We start from the raw sequence: 23,372 nt of genomic DNA on the forward strand, positions 1-23,372 counted from the left end.
GAGCAGAACAACAGATTTTTTTACCTTATCAGCTCTGGGATTCGATCCAGCAACCTTTCAGTTACTGGCCTAGCGTTCTAACCACTAGGCTCCATGCCGCCCTGTGTCTGTGTCTGTGTCTGTGTCTGTGTCTGTGTCTGTGTCTGTGTCTGTGTCTGTGTCTGTGTGTCTGTGTCTGTGTCTGTGTCTGTGTCTGTGTGTCTGTGTCTGTGTCTGTGTCTGTGTGTGTGTGTCTGTGTCTGTGTCTGTGTCTGTGTCTGTGTCTGTGTCTGTACAAAAAAACATATACGTCTGTATTTAATTACACATATATAACTAGAAAACCTTCATGTGCAAAAATGTAAATCTTACAAATGTGGAATAGTTTGATAACTAGAAGGATTATAGGAATGCCAACACACATACAAATCATGACAAAAACAAAGTGATTAACCAGTCATAACTAGCCAATGGCAATGCAGATTACACAGTAAGCAACCAATCGATTAAACACAGGATAGGATGTGGAAAAACACACCGAACACACAAACACACACACACACACACACACACACACACACACACACACACACACACACACACACACACACACACACACACACACACACACACACACACACACACACACACACACACACACACACACACACACACACACTCTGCCAAGTATGTGGAAAAACACACCAAACACACAGGCACAAACACACACACTCTGCCAAGTCTGTAAAAAACACACCAAACACACAGGCACAAACACACACACTCTGCCAAGTCTGTAAAAAACACACCGAACACACAGGCACAAACTGTCACGTTCCTGACCTTATTTTCCCTTATTTTGTATGTATTTAGTATGGTCAGGGCGTGAGTTGGTGTGGGTTGTCTATGTGTGTTTTCTATGTTGGGTTTTTTGTGTTCGCCTGGTATGATTCTCAATCAGAGGCAGCTGTCAATCGTTGTCCCTGATTGAGAATCATACTTAGGCAGCCGGGGTTTCACGTGTGGTTTGTGGGTGTTTGTTCCTGTGTTAGTGTTTCGCCACACGGGACTGTTACGGTAGTTTCGTTTGTTGTTTTATATCGTGTATTGTTTTCGTGTACATTAAATTCATGGAAACCTACCACTCTGCAAATTGGTCCTCCGATCCTTCTTGCCTCTCCTCGTCCGATGAGGAGGACGAAATAGACTATCGTTACACAAACACACTCTGCCAAGTATTGTGGAAAAACACACCGAACACACAGGCACAAACACACACAGATAGAGACACACACACAACAATCACTGGTTTCAGGGGACCAGTTTATACCAGACACATAGCATGTGCTACACACTCACATAAAGACACACACACACACACACACACACACACACACACACACACACACACACACACACACACACACACACACACACACACACACACACACACACACTGCCAAGTACTGTATGTAGAAATGTGTCTGTTGTGTGTGTGTTTGCACACACTGCCAAGTATGTAGATCTTTGTCTGTGTAGAAAATACACAGACAAAGAAACAAGACATACACACTCTTAATCTTCCGAGTCTTGTGATCTTTACAGGTTAACATGCAGTTCCTATATGGGTCATGATGACAGACAGACAGCAGACAGACATGACTAACACATTAGCATGCAGGAGAGAGAGAGATGTGGGGGAGGGAGAGGGAGAGTGAGACAGATTGAGATAGAGAGAGAGAGAGAGAGAGAGAGAGAGAGAGAGAGAGAGAGAGAGAGAGAGAGAGAGAGAGAGAGAGATTGAGATTGAGATTGAGATTGAGAGAGAAATGGGGGGAGGGAGAGTGAGTGAGAGAGAAAGAGATAGAGGGGGAGAGAGAGAGGTAAGCGATATCCCTGTTCCAGTGTGCTTTGTGTGTGTGTGTGTGTGTGTGTGTGTGTGTGTGTGTGTGTGTGTGTGTGTGTGTGTGTGTGTGTGTGTGTGTGTGTGTGTGTGTGTGTGTGTGTGTGTGTGTGTGTGTGTGTGTGTGTGTGTGGTGCGGTCACAGGTCATGAAGGCAGTCAATTTCCACCTGACCGTTTAGTCACAGTAATTAGGGCTTCTCCTAGCTCTGATGCAGCTGATGGTCATTGGTAGTCTACCGAACTTGATAACTGCCTGGTACTCAACACTCTATTGTCCCTCTAATCACTCTGACATCAATGTAAATGTATTGTAAAATCTAATCAAACACTTCATGAGAGCCCATGAGCTCATGTTGCGCAACATTTCTATTGGCTATGTAATTGTGTGAGAAAACAGAGTGATGGCCTCTACTAAAAAGAGGAGGATCCCATCAGCTTTCTATGGGCTAGGCCTACTTTATTTATTTCTCAACTTTCCTAATATGTGTGTGTGTGTGTGTGTGTGCACATTGCTTCTCTTTACAACAGGAATATAGCCTACCTGGTTGGCATGAAAATAAACCACGGGGAAACGCATCCTCCATTCGCTATTTAAGTGCATAGATGACATGTATGTTTTCCACTGCCACTGTCTCGTGACAGGTGCATGATAATGGTCCATTCTAAATCAAAACAAATGTCACACACATATTATTTAGTATATGTAAAGAGAATAATCTGATGGGTGACAATATTAGCATATCACTTGGGAATTATATATTATCACTTGTGAATGATGACCAGCATAAGAAACAGCCTCATAGTCGAATCATAGTCGCACACCTCATGTAACCTAGCCCATAGGCCTATATGTTTTGATAAGGTTTATATTACATTTAAAAGTGGCCAAATAACTTATTAAAATGAATCAGGTGTAGAGCCTAACTGGCATACATAATCAGCGCGTGAGTTTCAAGTTTGGGGAAGATCAATTTCACCATAAAAATGCGCCTTCATAATTAAAGCATTACATACATAATTGCATTTGCGGTCACTTGTGATAATGGTGTTTTCCACTAACGGACCATTCACACTTATAGCCTACTGCCATGTGTGCTTTGCTGCGCTAACGCTAACGGACCATTCACACGTATAGCCTACTGCCATGTGTGCTTTGCTGCGCTAACGCTAAGGGACCATTCACACTTATATCCTACTGCCATGTGTGCTGTGCTGCGCTAACGCTAACAGACCATTCACACGTATAGCCTACTGCCATGTGTGCTTTGCTGCGCAAACGCTAACGGACCATTCACACTTATAGCCTACTGCCATGTGTGCTTTGCTGCGCTAACGCTAACAGACCATTCACACTTATAGCCTACTGCCATGTGTGCTTTGCTGCGGTAACGCTAACAGACCATTCACACGTATAGTCTACTGCCATGTGTGCTTTGCTGCGCTAACGCTAACAGACCATTCACACTTATAGCCTACTGCCATGTGTGCTTTGCTGCGCTAACGCTAACGGACCATTCACACTTATAGCCTACTACCATGTGTGCTTTGCTGCGCTAACGCTAACGGACCATTCACACGTATAGTCTACTGCCATGTGTGCTTTGCTGCGCTAACGCTAACAGACCATTCACACGTATAGCCTACTGCCATGTGTGCTTTGCTGCGCTAACGCTAACAGACCATTCACACGTATAGCCTACTGCCATGTGTGCTTTGCTGCGCTAACGCTAAGGGACCATTCACACTTATAGCCTACTGCCATGTGTGCTTTGCTGCGCTAACGCTAACGGACCATTCACACATATAGTCTACTACCATGTGTGCTTTGCTGCGCTAACGCTAACGGACCATTCACACGTATAGTCTACTGCCATGTGTGCTTTGCTGCGCTAACGCTAACAGACCATTCACACGTATAGCCTACTGCCATGTGTGCTTTGCTGCGCTAACGCTAACAGACCATTCACACGTATAGCCTACTGCCATGTGTGCTTTGCTGCGCTAACGCTAACAGACCATTCACACGTATAGCCTACTGCCATGTGTGCTTTGCTGCGCTAACGCTAAGGGACCATTCACACTTATAGCCTACTGCCATGTGTGCTTTGCTGCGCTAACGCTAACGGACCATTCACACGTATAGTGTACTACCATGTGTGCTTTGCTGCGCTAACGCTAAGGGACCATTCACACTTATAGCCTACTGCCATGTGTGCTTTGCTGCGCTAACGCTAACGGACCATTCACACGTATAGTGTACTACCATGTGTGCTTTGCTGCGCTAATGCTAAGGGACCATTCACACTTATAGCCTACTACCATGTGTGCTTTGCTGCGCTAACGCTAAGGGACCATTCACACTTATAGCCTACTGCCATGTGTGCTTTGCTGCGCTAACGCTAACGGACCATTCACACTTATAGCCTACTGCCATGTGTGCTTTGCTGCGCTAACGCTAACAGACCATTCACACTTATAGCCTACTGCCATGTGTGCTTTGCTGCGCTAACGCTAACGGACCATTCACACTTATAGCCTACTGCCATGTGTGCTTTGCTGCGCTAATGCTAACAGACCATTCACACTTATAGCCTACTGCCATGTGTGCTTTGCTGCGCTAACGCTAACGGACCATTCACACTTATAGCCTACTGCCATGTGTGCTTTGCTGCGCTAATGCTAACAGACCATTCACACGTATAGCCTACTGCCATGTGTGCTTTGCTGCGCTAACGCTAACAGACCATTCACACGTATAGCCTACTGCCATGTGTGCTTTGCTGCGCTAACGCTAACAGACCATTCACACGTATAGCCTACTGCCATGTGTGCTTTGCTGCGCTAACGCTAAGGGACCATTCACACTTATAGCCTACTGCCATGTGTGCTTTGCTGCGCTAACGCTAACGGACCATTCACACGTATAGTGTACTACCATGTGTGCTTTGCTGCGCTAACGCTAAGGGACCATTCACACTTATAGCCTACTGCCATGTGTGCTTTGCTGCGCTAACGCTAACGGACCATTCACACGTATAGTGTACTACCATGTGTGCTTTGCTGCGCTAATGCTAAGGGACCATTCACACTTATAGCCTACTACCATGTGTGCTTTGCTGCGCTAACGCTAAGGGACCATTCACACTTATAGCCTACTGCCATGTGTGCTTTGCTGCGCTAACGCTAACGGACCATTCACACTTATAGCCTACTGCCATGTGTGCTTTGCTGCGCTAACGCTAACAGACCATTCACACTTATAGCCTACTGCCATGTGTGCTTTGCTGCGCTAACGCTAACGGACCATTCACACTTATAGCCTACTGCCATGTGTGCTTTGCTGCGCTAATGCTAACAGACCATTCACACTTATAGCCTACTGCCATGTGTGCTTTGCTGCGCTAACGCTAACGGACCATTCACACTTATAGCCTACTGCCATGTGTGCTTTGCTGCGCTAATGCTAACGGACCATTCACACTTATAGCCTACTGCCATGTGTGCTTTGCTGCGCTAACGCTAAGGGACCATTCACACTTATAGCCTACTGCCATGTGTGCTTTGCTGCGCTTATAATGTGAAGAAATAGCCTCATAGATGATCAACATGTTAAGCTAAATGTTCTGATCTGTTGCATCAGCCACATTGCGTATAAAAGGTTTGTTGATGCTAGTGGTTTTGATGCTAGTGGTTTTGATGCTAGTGGTTTTGATGCTACTGGTTTTGATGCTACTGGTTTTGATGCTACTGGTTTTGATGCTACTGGTTTTGATGCTAGTGGTTTTGATGCTAGTGGTTTTGATGCTAGTGGTTTTGATGCTGGTGGTTGTATTAATTTGAGATCTATCGCATCCCACAACTGTCCCAGACTATGTTTGGAATATTTCGCACAGAATAGAATACAGACTTTTGTACTATGGGAGATAGTAGATTGATATAGGCTATTGTTTTTTCTGTTCATTAGGTCTACTCATCTTGTTGGCTGACGAAAAGTAAATGTGGACAGTTCTTCCAATATCTTCAATATGCACCTCGGAATTGGATAAGGACGCGTGCAGTTGTGTCCCCGATGTGTCTGTCTTCACTTGTAGCCTCCGAGAAAGACCCACACTTACAGTGCTAGGACAAGAATATCCAGGTCAACATCAAGCTTTACAGTGTTAGGACAAGAAACTAAATGTGCACTAAGGGTGAGCCCCAGGACCAAGTTTGGAAAACACTGGGTTAGACAGACAGACATACATACAGACAGGTTAGATAGACAGACAAGTTAAACAGACAGACAGGTTAAACAGACAGACAGTACAGACAGACAGGTTAGACAGACAGGTTAGACAGACAGACAGACAGACAGACAGACAGACAGACAGACAGACAGACAGACAGACAGACAGACAGACAGACAGACAGACAGACAGACAGACAGACAGGGAGATAGGACAGTCGCTCCTCCAGGTTAGATAGACAGGTTAGACAGATAGACAGACGGTCACACGGTCACACGGTCAGACAGGTCAGACAGACAGACAGACAGACAGACAGACAGACAGACAGACAGACAGACAGACAGACAGACAGACAGGTCAGACAGACAGACAGACAGATAGACAGGTCAGACAGACAGGTCTATAACCCCTGGCCCAGTGGATTACCTTACTCCTTATGTATAATGGATCAGACTGGCAGAGCTGTTATTCAACTGAACACAACACACACACACACACATACACACACACACACACACACACACACACACACACACACACACACACACACACACACATAAACAGGCAGCGCTGCTAGCCAGCTGAACAGCACTAAGTCAAAGCGACTCACAGCACACTGAAGACATGTGCTCTGCTTAGTAAACTACACTGACATACTGCCAAGGCAGAGGCCAGTGCTGCCTGTACACACACGTACAATAACACACACACACACACACACACACACTCACATAAACACACTACTATATCAAAGAGAGAGATGGACGGGACAGGACAAGAGGCGTCCAATTATACACTTCAGAGGACAGAGAGAGAGAGAGAGTGAGAGAGGGAGAGAGAGAGAGAGAGAAGAGAGGCAGAGGAAGAGTAGAGAGAGAGAGAGAGAGTGTGAGAGAGAGAGAGAGAGAGAGAGAGAGAGAGAGAGAGAGAGAGAGAGAGAGAGAGAGAGAGAGAGAGAGAGAGAGAGAGAGAGAGAGAGAGAGAGAGAGAGAGAGAGAGAGAGAGAGAGAGAGAGAGAGAGAGAGAGAGAGAGAGAGAGAGAGAAGAGAGACAGAGGAAGAGGAAGAGCAGAGAGAGAGAGAGTGAGAGAGAGAGTGAGAGAGGGTGAGAAAGTGGAGAGAGAGAGAGAGAGAGAGAGAGAGAGAGAGAGAGAGAGAGAAGAGAGGCAGAGGAAGAGTAGAGAGAGAGAGAGAGAGAGAGACAGAGAGAGTGAAGGAGAGGCGTAGAGGTGTGAATAGAGAGATGACGATTCCGAGGGTTGCGGAATCCGTGGTTTTTCAATCTCAACCCCAGCAGGAAAACATAGAGAGATCAGCCTCCAGTGATTGGAGGAGAGCAACTATCACACACACACACAAACCTTAGTAAAACACACACACACACCTTAGTCTGAAGTCATGTGTGTGTGTGTGTGTGTGTGTGTGTGTGTGTGTGTGTGTGTGTGTGTGTGTGTGTGTGTGTGTGTGTGTGTGTGTGTGTGTGTGTGTGTGTGTGTGAATGCATTAGTGATGTGCAGGTTGACTCATAACCCACAGTCCCTGTGGTTATCAGCAGGGAGGTTCAGGGTCGTTGAATATTGTGTTGTTGAAAGGCGCGTGGGTTGCAGGCGGGTTCACTAAAGACAAAATAATACCTTCAATAAATCTAGAAATGCCTTATTCTTGTGTAAATAATATCTATAGGCTACATTGAGGCTTTTCTTTCATTATTTTAGTCTATCTGGCGTTAAGCAGAGACGTCTCTAAATCCGGCCAACAAAATCCTGCTTCCTCGGTCCCAAAATCTTTCCGCTGTCTGTAGCCTACAAGCGTTTTTCAATATTAACAGGTTAGGGTCGGGTGCAGGGGTCAGATTTTCACTTTAGTCTGTCGGGAAGTTGGGGATGGGTCATTAGAGGCGACGGGTAACCTAGTGTTTAGAGCATTGGGCCAGCAACTGAAAGATTGCTAGATCGAATCCCCGAGCTGACAAGGTAAAAATCTGTCGTTCTGCCCCTGAACATGGCAGTTAACACACTGTTCCCCAGTAGGCAGTCATTGTAAATGAGAATTTGTTCTTAACTGCCTTGCCTTGTTAAATAAAAATGTGCAATTGTGGGTGGATGTGTCTAAACAAAAAGCTGACGTGTTTGTGTGTAGGTGAAAGAGTGATATCATCTTGGTCTAATGACATCATTCATATGAAAACATCTGACATGAATCCGAACAAAGAAGATATGAGGATATGACCAAGAGAGTTAACTTGTTAGCATTAGCTGTCACACATTTTTCCTATGGGAAATACTAACCGTTCCCTGTCTTGGTAATAAGTGTGTTTGATCACGCCAATCTCTCTATTTTGTGTTAGCTTCTCGGCTAAATGTAATATATTATCCTATAGGAAATGCTAACTGTTCCCCGGCTTGGAGTGATTTCCCGGAGTGGAGCAGTTACAGCGTCTGGCGGTGATGACATCAGCAGACAGAGTTAATGTGATTTTTTCTGGGAGATAAAATATAGAGAGAGTTTAACCAGCCAATCTGGTCTGCTACTAATGGTGTGTGTGTGTGTGTGTGTCTGCTGCTAATGGTGTGTGTGTGTGTGTGTGTGTGTCTGCTGCTAATGGTGTGTGTGTGTGTGTGTGTGTGTGTGTGTGTGTGTGTGTGTGTGTGTGTGTGTGTGTGTGTGTGTGTGTGTGTGTGTGTGTGTGTGTGTGTGTGTGTGTGTGTGTGTGTGTGTGTGTGTGTGTGTGTGTGTGTGTGTGTGTGCGTCAGAAGCGATGTGCTCAGACCAGTATGGGTCGATGTTGATGAAATAAACCGTTGTGTTTATAGACCTGCTTTTAACATGTATATGTACACACACACACACACACATACACGCGCGCGAGCACCAACACACACGCGCGCACAAACACACACACACACACACACACACACACACACACACACACACCACACACTACACACACACATACCCACCCACACAAACACACACACACACACACACACACACACACACACACACACACACACACACACACACACACACACACACACACACACACACACACACACACACACACACACACACACACTATACACACAGACACTATACACATACCCACACACACACACAGAGACCGCGCCAAACATATAATTACAGCCAGGTCACCCGTGATACAAGTCAGTATTTGACGTCTATCCATGTCTGAGGACGACGGGAGACAAGTAGAAACCGGTGTCTAGGGGCAACAGTGAGCGCTGTTACCTTCAAGGCGGTTTCGGTTTTGCTAGGATGTTGTGGACGAGGATGGTGGATGGGTATAAGCATCTGCCTCTATACATAACACCTGACACACACACACACACACACACACACCGCCAAACGTGTAATTCTGGTCTGTACACGTCGCTCTCTCACCAACTAGATCTCACAGTCTCACGTCAGAATTAGACGTTCAACCATGTTTCTCAAACGTCAAGTTGTTCCAAATGTTACATTTCGAAGTGTTGAAGGTTTAGATTTAACTCCAACTTATTAAAGTTAGGTTTAAGTTTAGGTTAAGTTTGAAGGTTTAGATTTAACTCCAACTTATTAAAGTTAGGTTTAAGTTTAGGCATTAACGGTTAAAGTAAGGTTAAGGTTTGGGAAAGGCTTAAAACAACAATATCACAAACAACTTTCTGTCGCTGGATTTGAACATGCAACCTTTGCTATGCCCATCTGCCTTCCCCGTCCACAACACGCAAAATCCGACCCTACTTGAAAGTAACAGCGCTCACTGTTGCCCCTAGTGACCGGTATCCAACATCATCTCCCGACGTCCTCAGAAATGGATGGACGTCGAATACTGACTTGTATCACCGGTGACCTGGCTGCTGTCACACACCTCCTCTGGCTAAAGGTAATACATGTTCAACGAACCGTAGATTGAACACACATCAACCACAAACAAACATAATGATTAGAAATAACGGTAAAGGATTATACTAATGGAGTTTTGTCTCTGACCTTTCAGTGACCTGTGGTGAATACCAAGGAAAGAACGTGTGTGTGTGTGTGTGTGTGTGTGTGTGTGTGTGTGTGTGTGTGTGTGTGTGTGTGTGTGTGTGTGTGTGTGTGTGTGTGTGTGTGTGTGTGTGTGTAGTGTGTGTAGTGTGTAGTGTGTGTACTACAGTCAGTGAGTGCTCTTAATACAGCGCTATACATAAAATAAATAAACACACACACACACACACACACAAACACACACACACACACCGACAAACTTGTAATTCAGGTCTGTGCATAACATGTCACTCTCTCACACACTACCTCTGCCTTGGGTACATGTTAAATTGAATGAATGTTAAACAAACGTAGATTGAATGTTTCCTGTATCAGTAGAGCCTGTTTCAGTGCAGCCTAGCAGAGAGGTCACAGAGCTCACACACACACACACACGCACACACACAGACACACACACACAAATGCACACACACACACACCTACCACAAACAAAATGATTAAAATAAAAGGTAAAGAATTATACTAATGATGTTTTGGCTCAAACCTTTCAGAGACCCTGTGGTACTACAGTCAGTAAATACCAAGGAAAGAACGTGTGTGTGTGTGTGTGTGTGTGAGTGTGGGTGTGTGTGTGTGTGTGTCTGTGTGTGTGTGTACCACAGAGTTGTTTATGAAACAGACAACTGCATACCAGAGTGGAGTGGACCAGCTAAAACCCCACACAGGGATGAGGGTATAGGGACTGGTATCTCTCTCTCTCTCTCTCTCTCTCTCTCTCTCTCTCTCTCTCTCTCTCTCTCTCTCTCTCTCTCTCTCTCTCTCTCTCTCTCTCTCTCTCTCTCTCTCTCTCTCTCTCTCTCTCTCTCTCTCTCTCTCTCTCTCTCTCTCTCTCTCTCTCTCTCTCTCTCTCTCTCTCTCTCTCTCTCTCTCTCTCACACTCTCTGCTGTTCTTATACCTTTCCTGTCATACATATCTCCCTCTTCCTAAGAGAGACAGAGAGATGGAGGGAGGGAGGGAGAGAGAAATTAAGAGAGAGAGAGAGGACGAGTGGATGATGGAGATAAATAAAGAGAGCATAAGGGCAAGATAGGAGGGTGAGGGCGAGAGGGAAAGCAAAAGGAAAGAGAGACTAAGGCCACGACAAGAGAGAGAAAGGAGAGGGTGGAGGAGAACGAGAAGAGAGGGTGATAGAGAGAGAGAGGGGGAAGGCGAGTGGGGAAGCAGAGAGAGAGAGAGAGAGAGAGAGAGAGAGGGAGAGGGGGAAGGCAAGTGGGGAAGCAGAAAGAGGAGAGGAGGAGGAGACAGAGAGAGAGGCTTATCATCTTTCAGTCCCATTAGACCTCATACAACTGATTCACACTTCCATAGTAAACCATGATTTACAAACGTCAATAGCAGGCGGGACTAACAACAGGGTTAGGCTACTGTACTGCTGATGTGACACAACGCAGGGTGTCTGTTTCTGTGTATGCGCGTGTGTCATTGTTAGCTCAATCAGTCTCCCCTCCTCCTTATCTCGGTGCATTTGCATAGTTAGTCACCGGAGCTAAACACGGAGCGGAGGGAGGCTTGTTCTTGGAGAGGCAGTAGACGGGCCGCCCGGTGGAAACGGGAGTGGACCCGCGGGCCTCACCGCATGTCATTGTGATTGGTCATTTACATGAGTTGTTTATTTCGGTCTTTCTCAGAACGGAAGCCCGCTGGCCGAAAGTCAAAACTCGCACGCAACTTCGTTAGGTTATTACACAGTCTACTGCAACTAGACAATAGGTTACGTTCTCTCAGATATATGTAGCATGTTGTTGAGTAGAACTGAAAGAAACGCGACGAGTCTAACGGCTCTTTGAAAGATTTGTGTTTGTCTTTTTTTTTTTTTACTCCACCCAAAAACGATATTTTGGTATTTGTTTCATTAGTCATTGTTGATATAGACCCAAAATATGTTGCTTGTCAACAATCAAGTTTTCAAGATATATAACTTTCAAAATATTGAAATACAGCTGGTATGATGCATTTTGGTTTAGTAGTTTTTTAGGTGGAATTTTCCTTGAAGGGTCAGCCAAATATTCACTAAATTGTTTGACTGTTTTCAAGTTGTCCATAAGGCTTCATATGATTAGAAGACTGTGTCAGAACTCATACGACGAAGAGAGAGAGAGAGAGAGAGAGAGAGAGAGAGAGAGAGAGAGAGAGAGAGAGAGAGAGAGAGAGAGAGAGAGAGAGAGAGAGAAAGAGAGGGGTTTGTTCCCATCGAACAGAACTGCAGTCATATTGGCGTGCAAGATAACGGGGATGAGGGGAACCCAGAAGCCACACACACACACAGAGACACACAGTTATATAAGAATGGACAGGGGATAGCCTGTAGCCATACAGCGCAGATCACTAAAACCACGTCTGGAATACACGAGGACTCCGGTTCTCATTTTGTGCATTTTGGGATCATGATTCAACCTACGAGTAACAGGACTATAAAGTTATAAATAGACCTATACATTATTGTTTTTAAATTGTAGTATTATAACCATCGAAACGCACATTAACATTACGCTAACCATAGTTTATTACAGCAAAGGCGAAGTCAACCAATGAGCGTAAAGTTGCCTATGGAGCAGGTATGTAGGCTATACACTCTGAATGCTCTGTCAGCGGGCGAGCTACCGTATAGGCTACCGTATAAACACAACAGATACCAACAACAGATCAACAGTATTTCTTACTCAACTTCAAAACACCAGCTCCCACGCTCCGGTCACAGAAGCTATAGCAATACAGACACACAAACTCACCCAGTCAGGTAGTACAGGATAATTGAGAGCCGAAGCGGGGCTTGAACCAGCGAGTCTGTGCCCCTAGAAAACGTCCCCGAGTCATAGCCTGGAGGGGGAATGAACGTAAAGCACTTTACCTTGCCTGCATAGTATGAGTTACTGTCGCGTCCCCTGCCACGCCGGCGCTCATCCTCCAGCCACGGCCACGGACACAGCCACGGACACATGTAACATCCACATTACATGAAGTAAAAACAACCGACACACATAGCCTCAACCAAGTCCAACAGCCAAAAAGGAAATTCAAAACAATTAAAGAACGTTAATATGGATATATTTCGTCCATGGAGTTCGGTGACTTGTGACTCAATGAGAGAGTCAATAACTCATTGTAAACGTTTGTTCGTGATCAAAGTCCGTTAAATGTTTATTTATCTTGTCCCGGGAGGGAGACGCGCGGAGTCGTACGCGTCGGGCGGTTTCCGGTGCTGAAAGGAGAAGGGCGAACTGCGCTCGGCGCGGAAAAGAAGAGGCCGTTTGTTTTTGCTCTATGGTGACGTCGGCAGGTACGCTCCGCGCGACCTTTGAGGAACTTTCGAGTATCCTATAATTTAATAATTTAGTATAGACATGAAATCAAATGACAGTATAAATAAAGTATTCGATAACTTTGAGGGTATGCGATATGGGGAGTTGAAGCAGAAAGAGGGAGATGCACCCAAACCGTTCCAGATTAACGTTGACATTGGACTTGTATCAATGTGCTGAGGAAGTTGGGAAATGCCTTCAAACATGCCAATAGATGCTACAGTGTCGGATTTTGTAATCCCATGACTCTGGGTCAGAAGGCTGCGTGTTCAATCCCAGTTGTTGACACCATTTTTTTTATTTGGGGGTTTAACCCTTTGCCAAATATTAGAATAAGTGTCTAAACGTAACTCTATCTGAAACATTAACCATTCAGAATGAGTGTCTAAACGTAATGTTATAACTCTATCTTAAACATTAACCAATCAGAATGAGTGTCTAAACGTAATGTTGTAACTCTATCTTAAACATGAACCAATCAGAATGAGTGTCTAAACGTAATGTTATAACTCTATCTTAAACATTAACCATTCAGAATGAGTGTCTAAACGTAATGTTATAACTCTATCTTAAACATTAACCAATCAGAATGAGTGTCTAAACGTAATGTTATAACTCTATCTTAAACATTAACCAATCAGAATGAGTGTCTAAACGTAACCCTTCACTTCTAAACTTGGCGGTTGGAGAAATGGAACGACACAGAGCAGCATGAGAAACAAAAAACACTTTGAAATGTGACATTTTGGATGAACGTGGATGAACGTCTAATTGTTGTCTGGTCTCAGACGATCCCGCAGGTGAAGAATCCGGATGTGGAGGTCCTGGGCTGGCGTGGTAACACGAGGTCTGCGGTGGTGAAGCCGGTTGGACGTGCTGTCAAAGAGACTGCTTCTCTATGTACATAGACATGGATCACTGGTCACTTAACTATGTTTACATATTATTTTACCCACATCATATGTATATCCTGTATTCTAGTCAAGTAGATCCTATTCAACTATTGATGTACATATACTATTCTATCCATGTATTCTTCAGATATACTACATATTCTATCCATGTATTCCACAGATATACTATATATTCTATCCATGTATTCCACAGATATACTATATATTCTATCCATGTATTCTTCAGATATACTACATATTCTATCCATGTATTCCACAGATATACTATATATTCTATCCATGTATTCCACGTATATACTACATATTCTATCCATGTATTCTTCAGATATACTATATATTCTATCCATGTATTCCACGTATATACTATATATTCTATCCATGTATTCTTCAGATACACTACATATTCTACGATGTATTCCACAGATATACTAAATATTCTACCCAAATACTTTCCACGTTCCATAATAATAATTAAACACCCTATACACACACCCTATACACACACCCTATACACACACCCTATACACACACCCACAATACACACACCCTATACACACACCCTATACACACACCCTATACACACAGCCACAATACACACACCCTATACACACACCCACAATACACACACCCTATACACACACCCTATACACACACCCTATACACACACCCTATACACACACCCTATACACACACCCTATACACACACCCTATACACACACCCTATACACACACCCTATACACACACCCTATACACACACCCTATACACACACCCTATACACACACCCTATAGACACACCCTATATACACACCCTATACACACACCCTATACACACACCCTATACACACACCCTATACACACACCCTATATACACACCCTATACACACACCCTATACACACACCCTATACACACACCCTATACACACACCCTATATACACACCCTATACACACACCCTATACACACACCCTATACACACACCCTATATACACACCCTATACACACACCCTATACACACACCCTATACACACACCCTATATACACACCCTATACACACACCCTATACACACACCCTATACACACACCCTATATACACACCCTATACACACACCCTATACACACACCCTATACACACCCTATACACACACCCTATACACACACCCTATACACACACCCTATATACACACCCTATACACACACCCTATACACACACCCTATACACACACCCTATACACACACCCTATACACACACCCTATACACACCCCCTATACACACACCCTATACACACACCCTATACACACACCCTATATACACACCCTATACACACACCCTATACACACACCCTATATACACACCCTATACACACACCCTATACACACACCCTATACACACCCTATACACACACCCTATACACACACCCTATACACACACCCTATACACACACCCTATATACACACCCTATACACACACCCTATACACACCCTATACACACACCCTATACACACACCCTATACACACACCGCCCCTCTCGTCACTTATCTGACTGCGGATGTTCCTTTTGATAAATGTCATTCCATATTCAAGTGACCCTTGACACTGAGCTGTCATGTCATCTGTCATGTTAGGCTTACTGGTCTCAGACAGCATATTGTGCTGTTACATGTTACAGAGGGCCTGAGAGGCTGCATACTAAACCGTTTATCAGAGTCCAAAAACGTGTACGTGTCCAGCAGTGTTCTAGAATATAGTTCCGTTGGCTTTCAGACTTCTTTATTCTCAGCGTGGCTCAGGGCAGTGTTCTATAATATAGTTCCGTTGGCTTTCAGACTTCTGTATTCTCAACGTGGCTCAAGGCAGTGTTCTAGAATATAGTACCATTGGCTTTCAGACTTCTGTATTCTCAGCGTGGCTCAAGGCAGTGTTCTAGAATATAGTTACGTTGGCTTTCAGACTTCTGTATTCTCGGCGTGGCTCAAGGCAGTGTTCTAGAATATAGTACCGTTGGCTTTCAGACTTCTGTATTCTCAGCGTGGCTCAAGGCAGTGTTCTAGAATATAGTACCGTTGGCTTTCAGACTTCTGTATTCTCAGCGTGGCTCAAGGCAGTGTTCTAGAATATAGTACCGTTGGATTTCAGACTTCTGTATTCTCAGTGTGGCTGAAGGCAGTGTTCTAGAATATAGTACCGTTGGCTTTCAGACTTCTGTATTCTCTGCGTGGCTCAAGGCAGTGTTCTATAATATAGTACCGTTGGATTTCAGACTTCTGTATTCTCAGCGTGGCTCAAGGCAGTGTTCTAGAATATAGTACCGTTGGATTTCAGACTTCTGTATTCTCAGCGTGGCTCAAGAAAGTGTTCTAGAATATAGTTCCGTTGGCTTTCAGACTTCTGTATTCTCAGCGTGGCTCAAGGCAGTATTCTAGAATATAGTTCCGTTGGCTTTCAGACTTCTGTATTCTCAGCGTGGCTCAAGGCAGTGTTCTAGAATATAGTTCCGTTGGCTTTCAGACTTCTGTATTCTCAGCGTGGCTCAAGGCAGTGTTCTAGAATATAATACCGTTGGCTTTCAGACTTCTGTATTCTCAGCGTGGCTCAAGGCAGTGTTCTAGAATATAGTACCGTTGGCTTTCAGCCTTCTGTATTCTCAGCGTGGCTCAAGGCAGTGTTCTAGAATATAGTACCGTTGGCTTTCAGACTTCTGTATTCTCAGCGTGGCTCAAGGCAGTGTTCTAGAATATAGTACCGTTGGCTTTCAGACTTCTGTATTCTCTGCGTGGCTCAAGGCAGTGTTCTAGAATATAGATCCGTTGGCTTTCAGACTTCTGTATTCTCAGCGTGGCTCAAGGCAGTGTTCTAGAATATAGTACCGTTGGCTTTCAGACTTCTCTATTCTCAGCGTGGCTCAAGGCAGTGTTCTAGAATATAGTTCCGTTGGCTTTCAGACTTCTCTATTCTCAGCGTGGCTCAAGGCAGTGTTCTAGAATATAGTTCCGTTGGCTTTCAGACTTCTGTATTCTCAGCGTGGCTCAAGGCAGTGTTCTAGAATATAGTACCGTTGGCTTTCAGACTTCTGTATTCTCAGCGTGGCTCAAGGCAGTGTTCTAGAATATAGTACCGTTGGCTTTCAGACTTCTGTATTCTCAGCGTGGCTCAAGGCAGTGTTCTAGAATATAGATCCGTTGGCTTTCAGACTTCTGTATTCTCAGCGTGGCTCAAGGCAGTGTTCTAGAATATAGTACCGTTGGCTTTCAGACTTCTGTATTCTCTGCGTGGCTCAAGGCAGTGTTCTAGAATATAGTTCCGTTGGCTTTCAGACTTCTGTATTCTCAGCGTGGCTCAAGGCAGTGTTCTAGAATATAGTACCGTTGGCTTTCAGACTTCTGTATTCTCAGCGTGGCTCAAGGCAGTGTTCTAGAATATAGTACCGTTGGCTTTCAGACTTCTGTATTCTCAGCGTGGCTCAAGGCAGTGTTCTAGAATATAGTACCGTTGGATTTCAGACTTCTGTATTCTCAGTGTGGCTGAAGGCAGTGTTCTAGAATATAGTACCGTTGGCTTTCAGACTTCTGTATTCTCAGCGTGGCTCAAGGCAGTGTTCTATAATATAGTACCGTTGGATTTCAGACTTCTGTATTCTCAGCGTGGCTCAAGGCAGTGTTCTAGAATATAGTACCGTTGGATTTCAGACTTCTGTATTCTCAGCGTGGCTCAAGAAAGTGTTCTAGAATATAGTTCCGTTGGCTTTCAGACTTCTGTATTCTCAGCGTGGCTCAAGGCAGTATTCTAGAATATAGTTCCGTTGGCTTTCAGACTTCTGTATTCTCAGCGTGGCTCAAGGCAGTGTTCTAGAATATAGTTCCGTTGGCTTTCAGACTTCTGTATTCTCAGCGTGGCTCAAGGCAGTGTTCTAGAATATAATACCGTTGGCTTTCAGACTTCTGTATTCTCAGCGTGGCTCAAGGCAGTGTTCTAGAATATAGTACCGTTGGCTTTCAGCCTTCTGTATTCTCAGCGTGGCTCAAGGCAGTGTTCTAGAATATAGTACCGTTGGCTTTCAGACTTCTGTATTCTCAGCGTGGCTCAAGGCAGTGTTCTAGAATATAGTACCGTTGGCTTTCAGCCTTCTGTATTCTCAGCGTGGCTCAAGGTAATGTTCTAGAATATAGTTTCGTTGGCTTTCAGACTTCTGTATTCTCAGCGTTGCTCAAGGCAGTGTTCTAGAATATAGTTCCGTTGGCTTTCAGAATTCTGTATTCTCAGCGTGGCTCAAGGCAGTGTTCTAGAATATAGTACCGTTGGCTTTCAGACTTCTGTATTCTCTGCGTGGCTCAAGGCAGTGTTCTAGAATATAGTTCCGTTGGCTTTCAGACTTCTGTATTCTCAGCGTGGCTCAAGGCAGTGTTCTAGAATATAGTACCGTTGGCTTTCAGACTTCTGTATTCTCAGCGTGGCTCAAGGCAGTGTTCTAGAATATAGTACCGTTGGCTTTCAGACTTCTGTATTCTCAGCGTGGCTCAAGGCAGTGTTCTAGAATATAGAACCGTTGGATTTCAGACTTCTGTATTCTCAGTGTGGCTGAAGGCAGTGTTCTAGAATATAGTACCGTTGGCTTTCAGACTTCTGTATTCTCAGCGTGGCTCAAGGCAGTGTTCTATAATATAGTACCGTTGGATTTCAGACTTCTGTATTCTCAGCGTGGCTCAAGGCAGTGTTCTAGAATATAGTACCGTTGGATTTCAGACTTCTGTATTCTCAGCGTGGCTCAAGAAAGTGTTCTAGAATATAGTTCCGTTGGCTTTCAGACTTCTGTATTCTCAGCGTGGCTCAAGGCAGTATTCTAGAATATAGTTCCGTTGGCTTTCAGACTTCTGTATTCTCAGCGTGGCTCAAGGCAGTGTTCTAGAATATAGTTCCGTTGGCTTTAAGACTTCTGTATTCTCAGCGTGGCTCAAGGCAGTGTTCTAGAATATAATACCGTTGGCTTTCAGACTTCTGTATTCTCAGCGTGGCTCAAGGCAGTGTTCTAGAATATAGTACCGTTGGCTTTCAGCCTTCTGTATTCTCAGCGTGGCTCAAGGCAGTGTTCTAGAATATAGTACCGTTGGCTTTCAGACTTCTGTATTCTCAGCGTGGCTCAAGGCAGTGTTCTAGAATATAGTACCGTTGGCTTTCAGCCTTCTGTATTCTCAGCGTGGCTCAAGGTAATGTTCTAGAATATAGTTTCGTTGGCTTTCTGACTTCTGTATTCTCAGCGTTGCTCAAGGCAGTGTTCTAGAATATAGTTCCGTTGGCTTTCAGAATTCTGTATTCTCAGCGTGGCTCAAGGCAGTGTTCTAGAATATAGTTCCGTTGGCTTTCAGACTTCTGTATTCTCAGCGTGGCTCAAGCAGTTTCTCCAACCGTCACCTTATTCAAAAGAATAGGAGACACATTTTACGTCATTTAGCAGACGCTCTTATCCAGAGCGACTTACAAATTGGAAAGTTCATACATATTCATCCTGGTCCCCCCGTGGGGAATGAACCCACAACCCTGGCGTTGCAAGCGCCATGCTCTACCAACTGAGCCACACGGGACCACGTACGTAGAGAGGTGTTGGTTAGGGACTTTGGGCAGGTGCACTGTTGGGCTGTGTGTCCCCTGTGGATGGTGGCTTTGGACTCTGTTACAGAGAGTCCTGAGAGACCTCATACTAAGAGATCAGACAGGATACTGTTACAGAGGGTCCTGAGAGGCTGCATACAAAGAAGTCAGACAGGATACTTTTACAGGGGGTCCTGAGAGACCTCATACTAAGAGATCAGACAGGATACTGTTACAGAGGGTCCTGAGAGACATACTAAGAAATCAGACAGGATACTGTTACAGAGAGTCCTGAGAGACCTCATACTAAGAGATCAGACAGGATACTGTTACAGAGAGTCCTGAGAGACCTCATACTAAGAGATCAGACAGGATACTGTTACAGATGGTCCTGAGAGACCTCATACTAAGAGATCAGACAGGATACTGTTACAGAGAGTCCTGAGAGACCTCATACTAAGAGATCAGACAGGATACTGTTACAGATGGTCCTGAGAGGCTGCATACTAACACTGACCAGCAGAGGGAGACAGTGTGAAACACTCTGTGTGTCCTCCTGTACCCCCCTCTTACTCTTTCTCTTATTCCTCTCTTTCCCCTTTTACCCTCTCTCTCTTTCCCCTGTCTTCACCTCTTTCTCTCTCCCTCTCTCTCCTGTGTACTCTTCTCTCTCCCTTGTATCCTCTCCCTTCTCTCTCTCCCCCCTCTCTACATCCTCTTTATCTTAATTTCTCCCAGTCCAATCCTTCCCCCCTCTCTCCTCTGTTCCCTCGCTCTCTCTCCTCCGTTCCCCCTCAATCTCTGCTCTGTTCTCTCTCTCCTCTGTTCCCTCTCTCTCTCTCTCCTCTGTTCCCTCTCTCTCTCTCTCCTCTGTTCCCCCTCTCGCTCTCCTCTTTTCCCTATCTCTCTCCTCTGTTCCTTCTCTCTCTCTCCTCTGATCCCTCTCTCTCCTCTGTTCCCTCTCTCTCTCTCATCTGTTCTCTCTCTCCTCTGTTCCCCCTCTCTCTCTCCTATGTTCCCTCTCTCTCTCTCCTATGTTCCCTCTCTCTCTCCTCTGTTCCCTCTCTCTCTCCTCTGTTCCCTCTCTCTGCTCCCTCTCTCTCTCTTCTGTTCCATCTCTCTCTCTCCTCTGTTCCCTCTCTCTCTCTCCTCTGTTCCCTCTCTCTCTCTCCTCTGTTCCATCTCTCTCTCTCCTACGTTTCCCCTCTCTCTCCTCTGTTCCCTCTCTCTCTCCTCTGTTCCCTCTCTCTCTCCTCTGTTCCCTCTCTCTCTCTCCTCTGTTCCCTCTCTCTCTCCTCTGTTCCCCCTCTCTCTCTCCTCTGTTCCCTCTCTCTCTCTCCTCTGTTCCCCCTCTCTCTCTCCTCTGTTCCCTCTCTCTCAATTCAATTCAATTCAATTCAAGGGGCTTTATTGGCATGGGAAACATGTGTTAACATTGCCAAAGCAAGTGAGGTAGATAATATACAAAAGTGAAATAAACAATAAAAATTAACAGTAAACATTACACATACAGAAGTTTCAAAGCAATAAAGACATTACAAATGTCATATTATATATATACAGTGTTGTAGCAATGTATAAATGGTTAAAGCACACAAGTTAAAATAAATAAACATAAATATGGGTTGTATTTACAATGGTGTTTGTTCTTCACTGGTTGCCCTTTTCTTGTGGCAACAGGTCACAAATCTTGCTGCTGTGATGGCACACTGTGGAATTTCACCCAGTAGATATGGGAGTTTATCAAAATTGGATTTGTTTTCGAATTCTTTGTGGATCTGTGTGATCTGAGGGAAATATGTGTCTCTAATATGGTCATACATTGGGCAGGAGGTTAGGAAGTGCAGCTCAGTTTCCACCTCATTTTGTGGGCAGTGTGCACATAGCCTGTCTTCTCTTGAGAGCCATGTCTGCCTACGGCGGCCTTTCTCCTCTGTTCTCTCTCTCCTCTGTTCCCTCAGCTCTCTCTCCTCTGTTCCCTCTCTCTCTCTCCTCTGTTCCCTCTCTCTCTCTCCTCTGTTCTCTCTCTCCTCTGTTCCCTCTCTCTCTCTCTTCTGTTCCATCTCTCTCTCTCCTCTGTTCCCTCTCTCTCTCTCCTCTGTTCCCCCTCTCTCTCTCCTCTGTTCCCTCTCTCTCTCTCCTCTGTTCTCTCTCTCCTCTGTTCCCTCTCTCTCTCTCCTCTGTTCCCTCTCTCTCTCTCCTCTGTTCCCTCTCTCTCTCTCCTCTGTTCCCTATCTCTCTCCTCTGTTCCTTCTCTCTCTCTCCTCTGTTCCCTTTCTCTTTCTTCTCTGCTTCCTCTCTCTCTCTCCTCTGTTCCCTCTTTCTCTCTCCTCTGCACCGTCTCTCTCTGTACACTGTTCTCTCTCTCCTCTGTTCCCTCTCTCTCTCCTACGTTTCCCCTCTCTCTCCTCTGCACCGTCTCTCTCTCCTCTGTTCCCTCTCTCTCTCTCCTCTGTTCCCTCTCTCTCTCCTCTGTTCCCTCTCTCTCTCTCCTCTGTTCCCTCTCTCTCTCTCCTCTGTTCTCTTTCTCCTCTGTTCCCTCTCTCTCTCTCCTCTGTTCCCTCTCTCTCTCTCCTCTGTTCCCTCTCTCTCTCTCCTCTGTTCCCTCTCTCTCTATCTCCTCTGTTTCCTCTCTCTTTCTTCTCTGCTCCCTCTCTCTCTCTCCTCTGTTCCCTCTTTCTCTCCTCTGTTCCCTGTTTCCTCTCTCCTCTGTTCCCCCTCTCTCTCCCCTGTTCCCTCTCTCTCTCCTCTGTTCCCCCTCTCTCTCCTCTGTTCCCTCTCTCTCTCTCCTCTGTTCCCTCTCTCTCTCTCCTCTGTTCCCTCTCTCTCTATCTCCTCTGTTTCCTCTCTCTTTCTTCTCTGCTCCCTCTCTCTCTCTCCTCTGTTCCCTCTTTCTCTCCTCTGTTCCCTGTTTCCTCTCTCCTCTGTTCCCCCTCTCTCTCCCCTGTTCCCTCTCTCTCTCCTCTGTTCCCTCTCTCTCTCTCCTCTGTTCCCTCTCTCTCTCCTCTGCACCGTATCTCTCTAATCTCTTCCCTCTCTCTCTCTCCTCTGTTCTCTCTCTCCTCTGTTCCTTCCCTCTCTCTCTCCTATGTTCCCTCTCTCTCTCTCCTCTGTTCCCTCTCTCTCTCCTCTGTTCCCTCTCTCTCTCTCCTCTGTTCCCTCTCTCTCTCCTCTGTTCCCTCTCTCTCTCTCCTCTGTTCCCTCTCTCTCTCTCCTCTGTTCCCTCTCTCTCTCTCCTCTATTCCCTCTCTCTCTCTCCTCTGTTCCCTCTCTCTCTCCTCTGTTCCCTCTCTCTCTCCTCTGTCCCCTCTCTCTCTCTCCTCTGTTCCCTCTCTCTCTCCTCTGCACCGTCTCTCTCTAATCTCTTCCCTCTCCCTCTCTCCTCTGTTCTCTCTCTCCTCTGTTCCCTCTCTCTCT

The 23,372-nt window shown here is 45.3% G+C and overlaps 1 protein-coding gene across 1 annotated transcript in view; it reads right to left on the minus strand.

Annotated features, from left to right (window-relative positions):
- The window catches only part of LOC139568269 (glucagon receptor-like), a 70,963-nt gene extending 57,590 nt beyond the window's left edge, over positions 1 to 13,373 (minus strand). Inside the window, exon 1 of the mRNA XM_071390017.1 lies at positions 13,009 to 13,373. The gene's annotated coding sequence lies outside the window, so the exon portion shown is untranslated. The remainder of the gene's footprint in view (positions 1 to 13,008) is intronic.
- Between the last annotated feature and the right edge of the window lie 9,999 nt (positions 13,374 to 23,372).

Source organism: Salvelinus alpinus, chromosome 2 (assembly GCF_045679555.1).
Source record: "Salvelinus alpinus chromosome 2, SLU_Salpinus.1, whole genome shotgun sequence".
Lineage (NCBI taxonomy): Eukaryota > Metazoa > Chordata > Actinopteri > Salmoniformes > Salmonidae > Salvelinus > Salvelinus alpinus.